Source organism: Cervus canadensis, chromosome 33, assembly GCF_019320065.1.
Source record: "Cervus canadensis isolate Bull #8, Minnesota chromosome 33, ASM1932006v1, whole genome shotgun sequence".
Classification (NCBI taxonomy): Eukaryota; Metazoa; Chordata; class Mammalia; order Artiodactyla; family Cervidae; genus Cervus; species Cervus canadensis.
In genome coordinates this window covers 6,208,990-6,217,507 of record NC_057418.1, presented here as the reverse complement: position 1 = coordinate 6,217,507, position 8,518 = coordinate 6,208,990, and the positions used below count along the sequence as shown (strand labels likewise).

General features: G+C 38.4%; 1 pseudogene; it reads left to right on the top strand.

Moving 5' to 3' along the window:
- The first annotated feature begins 5,345 nt into the window (after positions 1 to 5,345).
- Positions 5,346 to 7,912, top strand: LOC122434186 (annotated as a pseudogene).
- The last annotated feature ends 606 nt before the right edge of the window (positions 7,913 to 8,518 follow it).

The following is an 8,518-nucleotide window of genomic DNA, read 5'->3' as shown; positions in this document are numbered from 1 at the left end:
TGGGGTCACAAAGACTCGGACACGAATGAGCAACTTTCACTTTTACTTTTCACTTTCAGGCTCTTGGCAAGGGTGGTGCTAGTGGTAAAGAACCTACTTGTCAATGCAGGAGATGGGAGAGGTGCAGGTGTGATCCCCGAGCCGGAGGATCTCCTGGAGGAGGACACAGCAACCCTCTCCAGTATTCTTGCCTGAAGAATTCCATGGACAGAGAAGCCTGGCAGGCTACAGTCCATATATGTGGTCGCAGGGAGTCAGACATGGCTGAAGCGCCTTAGCATAGCATGGCCCAGGCTCTTGGCAAAGCTAAACACCTGATCCATAGAACCCTTGTGACTCTATGGCCTGATATTTCCATCTGTGAAGGCGGGTCTCCAGGGACTCAGTGACCTACATGGAGGGGAAGGTCTAAGGAACCTGACTTGTCAGGTGGAAAATGATATATTTAGGAGCACAGTCAGCCTGCTCTCAGAAACACCTCGGCTTGACATGAAAATTGGAAGTTGCCCCTCTGGGGCTCTCAGTGTGGTTCCTGAAATGGTACTGGTCCTTAATTTATAGAGGTGCTTTTAAATACCTGGTCTGGTCCACTGTGGTTAAAGTCTCTGTGTATTATGCTTTGATCTAAGTCATTCATATTCTAGCAATTTAGAGTATGAGCAGATTAATACATGGGTCTACAATCCTGTTTGCAAGGATATGTATTGCAACACCGTTTTTGCTAGCAAACTACACAGAACTACAAAAATCTCTCATTTAGGGACTAGATGTTAGAGAGATGAGTTGTTCCAGACAAACCATATCAAAGTAACACAAAACATGACAAATAAAAATAATGCTAACTTTTTTTTTTTGTTTTTATGGACAGTATTTTCCCAGTGTTATGTAAAGCAAAATTAAAAGCATGTTTATTACCCTTTTAATTTATTGACCAGGTCCATACAACTTAAAAAATAGAACAAAGGGCTTGCTTAGCAAAGCCAACTTTAAAACCATGTTCTTAGTTTTCTCCTTCAAACCCCCAACCTTCTGGTCCCACAAGAATATCACCCTTGTGTTCTCACATACAAATTCTGGTTTCAAGATTTACTATTATGTGGAAAAGCTATATGTGGAAAGCTAGGAGATAAAAACTTTAAAATGTATCATTTTCATGTAAAAGTCTCCTATATAAATAAATCTGCATGGACTACCCCTGAATGGAAACAAAAGACATTGGTAATAGAATTGCCTTTGAGAAAGAGACAGAGAGCTCTGGAAGTACTTGGTGAAAATAAGATTTACTTTCATTGCCATAAGTAAAGAATCCCACTTAGGTTAAGAGGTATTATCTCTGGGTAGTAAAGAAATCCAAATGGCTATTTATTTACTTACAGCCCGCTACTCATCTTTTATTATTTCTACCATGAACTTGAATTTATTCCAAAGACAAAAAAATTGTGAAATATTTTCAAAGTATTTTCTAGCAAGAATACAAAGAAAAGCAAGGATCTATCCATATTTTGGTAACTGAGAGAGCAACAAAAATATGGATACATCCTTGCTTTTCTTTGTATTCTTGCTAAAAAGTGCCTTCAAAATAATTATATCAGGATTATAGTACAATCCTGACTATAAATCTGGATGCTGACAATGGAACAGGGAAGAGGTAAAAATCACACATAACTAAATGACTGGCAGAGAAAATAAATCTAGTTACAAATTTACCTATAAGAAAATTTCTCAGAACATATACTCAAATGGAAATTCAAAGACAATACAACAATATCTTGCTTTTATTGTTTATTTTGATGTCCTCTTAGATACAAGGATATGACCAAGCAAATAAACAAATAGTATTGTAACAAGAAATTCTCAGTTCCATTCATTAGATTTCAATAGCTGGCTTCTCCCAGAAACCTCTCTGGACTAGCCTCAGACATTACCATACTATACAGACAGACAGATCTCTCTGGGCCTTTTGGCAGGAATTCTTTTCTTCCCCCCAGCACTTTGAAGGATTTGGGATGGAGAACACTGTGCCATTCCCTTTGCACATTTTCCAGACAGTGGAAAATGTGTTTGGGAGCAGCAGATTGAAGTTCATCTTCTGGGGGCCTGTGAAAATATCGTTTCTTTGTAGATTGGTGAACTAATACAAAAAAGTCTTTCAATTATTGGATTGGTATTATATACCACCAGCCTTCTTCTCATGTTAACAATAACCTGCATAGACCAGTTTATAAAACTCCAAGAATGTGAGGTAGATCCTTCGTCTTTTAAGAAAATAGTACCTCTAAAACAACGAATTTATTTCATCCTTCGGTTGTTGCTAGTGGCAACAGAAAGAATGCACTGGAGTGTCATAATAATCCTCCATTAAATCCCTAGTGTTTAAATTTTAATGCTATAATTCAAGAGCTGACAAAAGCCCATTGAGTGCGTCTATGGGGAGGAAAACAGACAGGCCCATTTTCTCAGGGGTGATACTATAGCAACATGAAATGAATTTGGGGTCAGGGAACAAGCAGTCTCCAGGCTTTGTTTGCATTTCCTGGCTAAAAGTAGAATCTAACATTATAAATTTTACCCAACTAAGTAGTTATTTTGAGGAGCAGGAAGATAGCTCCCTTTGTACACTGTTTATAATGAAAGCAGAGAGAAGGTAACAAAACCAGAATTGGAAGAAAGATTTGCCGACAAATATATTATGAAGTGACTCCCAAAGTGATCACTTTAGAAGCCCCTAGATCCCTCTTATGCTTGACACCCAAACCCTCTCCCCTGGACAAATGATACTTTAGAGCATGGAGAAGTATTATAATTCCCAAAATGCCCTTTAAAAAGAAAGAAACAAAGTCTGGTCCACAGTCCCTGAAAGTGACCCTGTTACAGGCATAGAAAATATGGCATGGTCGGGTGTTGTTGATTACATCTAGCTCTTTATAATGGTCCTTTTGTTTTAGGGGAGGGTTTTTTCCTCCCAGAATAAGCAAATGCACCCGAATCACAATTGCCTATTGTGCACAAAAGGCAAAAACAAACAAAATCCCCCAAAATACCCTACTTAATTCTCAGAAGTTTGTGTTACCAGCCTTCTCCTCCTAGATATATGTTTTCAGTTTCAGGTTTTGTGTTAAATATTAGTACATTGAGTCAGTGTCCTGACTCAGTAACATAAAATACTAACATAAACTCAGTAACATAAAATATGAGGTGGATATCCAATAAGGTGTATCCAGTTGCAGACTCTATTTATATGACTTGCAATATACAAATGTGAAGAATGTTAGGTTTTTAAAGGTCTAGTCATAGATGGATATGCAGACAGCTGAATAAAACTCAAAGCTGTTCCTTCTTTTCCATCCCTTCTTCTTGATATCTCACCGCAACAACTAAAAATCTTTGCCCCAGAAATTCCCTGGCAGTCCAGTGGTTAGGACTTCAAGCTCTCACTGCTGAGGACCTGAGTTTGATCCTTGGTCTGGGAACTAAGATCCCACAAGCAGTGCAGTACATGACCAAAAATAAATAAAAAAATAAAAATAAAAATCCTTGCCCCTCCCAACCTTTCAAGATCTCTAGAATGCAAATCTATATCTGCAGTTCATCCTAAATATAGTGGCAATATTTTTAGTCACTTTCCTAAACTAAAGACAAAGTTTCTTCCCTGTTAAAAAATCTTCAATGCCTATGAGTGAATCAAATTTATACTCCTAAAATGTAATTGCTATTATAAGTAAGCCATGTTGTATAGCTTGCTCTTCCTTATTGTATCTTTATACTTTCCTCATAGTATAGTTACAGGAAGTATACTCGTCCTAGAAAATTATTTATTTACTTTCTTTTTTTCTTAAGCTCATGGGACATATCTAGAATTGTCTTTAGGAATTTAATTAATTTCTTCTAACAAATTGTGTATTATTGCCAAGTACAGGGACTATATACCCAATTATTTTCTTCCACCCACTTAACACTTGGAAAGAAACGTTTTTTAAAGAAAATATTCTCTAAGCTACATTGCTTACCTGGCTCTTCCTATTATGTATACCAAACATACGATAATACCAACAAAAAGAAGCTATGGAATAAAAGATATTAATAAGTAATATATTATGATCAATTGTAAGTGTCTTCTGCTTATCCTCATCACTGAGGGATCCAGGTGGATGGGTGCTTCTTCTGTACACATGTTTACATGATTGCTGAGTCAGGAAAAGAGAGCAAGGTGAACTATATCGTGCCAACTTTGAAAACTTCTGTCCAAAAGTGACACGTCTCTTCTGCTCACACTGCATAAAGGCAAAGGAAGTCACAATGCCAACCTGACTTCCAGAGGACAAAAAAATATAATCCTACTCGTGTTACAGAGATGGAGACATTCTGAAATGGTTGGAAATGGCACTGTAACTACTGCCCCATATTTTCCCAAGAGTTGGAAGAAAACAAAAGCAATAAATTTCAAAATTTACTTAAAAATGTCAAAATAACTAGTTAGAAAATGTCCTCAGGTTGATTGATGATACTGCTCAAAAACCTTAGCAAACACCTTCCTCATAATGAAATTTTAAATACTTTACCATTAAGATTAAAGATCAGTTCAATTCAGTTGCTCATTCGTGTCCGACTCTTTGTGACCCCGTGGATTGCAGTATGCCAGGCTTCCCTGTCCATCAACAACTTCCGGAGCTTGCTCAAACCCATGCCCATTGAGTTGGTGATGCCATCCAACCATCCCATCCTCTGTCGTCCCCTTCTCCTCCTCCCTTCAATCTTTCCCAGCACCAGGATCTTTTCCAGTGAGTCAGTTCTTCGCATGAGGTAGCCAAAGTATTGGAGTTTCAGCTTCAGCATCAGTTCTTCCAATGAATATTCAGGACTGATCTCCTTTAGGATGGACTGGTTGGATCTCCTTGCAGTCCAAGGGACTCTCAAGAGTCTTCTCCAACACCACAGTTCAAAAGCATCAATTCTTCGGTGCTCAGTTTTTCTTTATAGTCCAACTCTCACATCCATACATGACTATTGGAAAAAACCATAGCTTTGACTAGACAGACCTTTGTTGGCAAAGTAATGTCTCTGCTTTTTAACATGCTGTCTAGGTTGGTCATAGCTTTTCATCCAAGGAGCCAGTGTCTTTTAATTTCATGGCTGCAGTCACCATCTGCAGTGATTTTGGAGCCCAGAAAAATAAAGTCTGACACTGTTTCCACTGTTTCCCCATCTATTTGCCATGAAGTGATGGAACCAGATGCCATGATCTTAGTTTTTTGCATATTGAGTTTTAAGCCAACTTTTAAGCCAAGATTAAAGATAAGAAGGGTTCTCTGTCTAGTTGTGACCAGCCGAGAAGGCACGGTGGCATAGGGACTGTACCCTTGCCAGATTGGTGTGTCCCTTGAATACAAGAAAATGGAAACTGAACAGCCAGAGGAAACCTTTCCCAACACTGAAATCAATGGCGAATTTGGTAAACGCCCTGCTGAAGATGTGGAAGAGGAAGAAGCTTTTAAAAGATCTAGAAACACTGCTGAGATGGTTGAATTACGCATTCTGCTTCAGAGCAAGAATGCTGGGGCAGTGATTGGAAAAGGAGGCAAGAATATTAAGGCTCTCCATACAGACTACCATGCCAGTGTTTCCGTCCCAGACAGCAGTGGCCCCAAGCACGCATTGAGTATCAGTGCTGATATTGAAATGATTGGAGAAATTCTGAAGAAAATCATCCCTACCTTGGAAGAGGGCCTGCAGTTGCCATCACCCACTGCAACCAGCCACCTCCCGCTCGAACCTGATGCTGTGGAATGCTTACATTACCAACACTATAAAGGAAGCAACTTTGACTGCGAGTTGAGACTGTTGCTTCATCAGGCTGGCAGGAGGAATTATTGGAGTCAAAGGTGCTAAAATCAAAGAACTTCGAGAGAACACTCAGACAACAATCAAGCTTTGCCAGGAATGTTGTCCTCAATCTACTGACAGTCATTCTTATCAGAGGAAAACCTGATAGGGTTGCAGAGTGCATAAAGATCATCCTTGATCTTATATCAGAGTCTCCCATCAAAGGACGCGCTCAGCCTTACAATCCCAATTCTTATGATGAAACCTATGATTACAGTGGTTTTACAATGATGTTTGATGACCGCTGTGGACGTCCCGTGGGGTTTCCCATGTGGGGAAGAGGTGGTTTTGACAGAATGCCACCTGGTTGGGGTGGGCATCCCATGCGTCCCTCCAGAAGAGATTATGATGATATGAGCCCTCTTCGAGGACCTCCTCCACCCCCTCCCGGACGAGGTGGCCAGGGCGGTAGTAGAGCTCGGAATCTTCCTCTTCCCCCACCCCCACGCCCTAGAGGAGGAGATCTAATGCCCTATGACAAAAGAGGAAGACCTGGAGACCGTTATGACGGCATGGGTGGTTTCAGTGCTGGTGAAACCTGGGACCCTGCAATAGATACATGGAGCCCATCAGAGTGGCAGATGGCTTATGGACCACAGGGTGGCTCTGGATATGATTATTCCTACGTAGGGGGTCGTGGCTCATATGGTGATCTTGGTGGACTTCTTATTACTACACAATTAACTATTCCCAAAGATTTGGCTGGATCTATCATTGGCAAAGGAGGTCAGTGGATGAAACAAATCCGTCATGAGTCAGGAGCTTCGATCAAAATTGATGAGCCTTTAGAAGGATCCGAAGATCGGATCATTACCGTTACAGGAACACAGGGCCAGATACAGAATGCCCAGTATTTGCTGCAGATCAGTGTGAAGCAGTATGCAGGTGTTGAAGGATTCTAATGCAAGATATTTTTTTCTTTTTTATAGTGTGAAGCAGTATTCTGGAAAGTTTTTCTAAGACTAGTGAAGAACTGAAGGAGTCCTGCATATATATATATTTTTTAATCTGCTTCTATTTAAAAAGCCAACATTCCTCTGCTTCATAGGTGTTCTGCATTTGAGGTGTAGTGAAATCTTTGCTGTTGACCAGATGTAATGTTTTAGTTCCTTACAAACAGGGTGGGGGGTCGAGGGTGGGGGAGGGTGTGCAAAAACTAACATTGAAATTTTGAAACAGCAGCAGAGTGAGTGAATTTTAATTTTTGTTCATTGTAGGTGGTTTAAAGAAGTCCCCCCATGTAATTATTGTGAACACTTTGCTTTGTGGTCACTGTGACATTTGGGGTGGTGGGACAATGAGGAAAAGTAACAGTAGTCCATATGTCCCTGGCATCTATTCAGAGCAGCGTGCAGAATGTAACGCTTTTGTAAGAAACGTTTTATGATTTTTAAAATAAATTTAGTGGACCTATTTTTGGTGGTCATTTTTTTTTAAGATGGTCATTTTTCAAATGGCTGAATTCCTTCCAACCTACCCCCAAATGGAACACTAAGTTTAATTTTCAGTCCTCTGTTGGATATAAATAAATGGCATCTCTTCTTGGACTTAGGCAAAGTATCTTGACAATACTCAGTTCTGGTGATTCTTAATGATTTGAAGTTCATTGCTTGGGAGGAAATTCCACCACACATTCATGCTTATAATAAGCTGGGGATTTTTGTTTGTTTTTGCAAATGCTTGCCCCTACTTTGCAACGATTTTCTGTTCGTTGATTCTGAAGAACCAAGGTGGGGAGCAACACAACCAATGGAATAGTGGTATAAGTTTATACCAGAAGCTTAATGACAAGTTTTATTAATCAGAATAATACTTGGTTATGGAAGTGACTGATGCTAAATAAATTCTGATTATTTTTTATTAGATAATTTCTCACGTATAGACTTAAACTGCCAGCTTGGTAGTGTCTATTAGTTAAACTTTGTAAAATATATATATATTTTCTTGTTTTTCCATTGTATGCAAATTGAAAGAAAAAGATGTACCATTTCTCTGTTGTATGTTGGATTATGTAGGAAATGCTTGTGAACAATTTAAAGAAAAAAAGATGAAAAAAAAATCCTGCGGATGTTTTGTGTAGTATTTCTTGGCATTTGTATTAATAGTTAAAAGTTCACTTCCAAATAAAATTCCCATAATGCTAGAAAAAAAAAGTAAAGATAAGAATGTTTACTATCATTGCTATGATCAATACAAACTGCATGTCCTGGCCAAGACAGTAATACAAAAAAGAAAATGAGATATAAGTTTTAAAAGAGAAAAATAATTGCTATTTCTAAACATATGATATGAATTGTTGATATTGCTTATCTTTTTTGAATTATCTATCAGAATTATTAATAATTATGAGCAAATTAGCCATAAAAATTACTTTAAAAATCAAAAATAGAATATCAGTGACCGGTGGAATAATAGCAAATGAACTAACACTTGTATAACTGAAGTCTAAGAGAGAAGAAAAAGTATGGGGCAAAAAAATTATTTAAGAAAATATTGTTTAAAATTTGTTAACTTCATTTTAAAATATACCTATAATTATAAAAATTTAAGCAAACATCAAGCAGAAAGGAAAACAAGACTTAGGCCTATTATATTAAACTGCTGAAAGCCAGAGTTAAACAGGACATAAAAAGAGCAA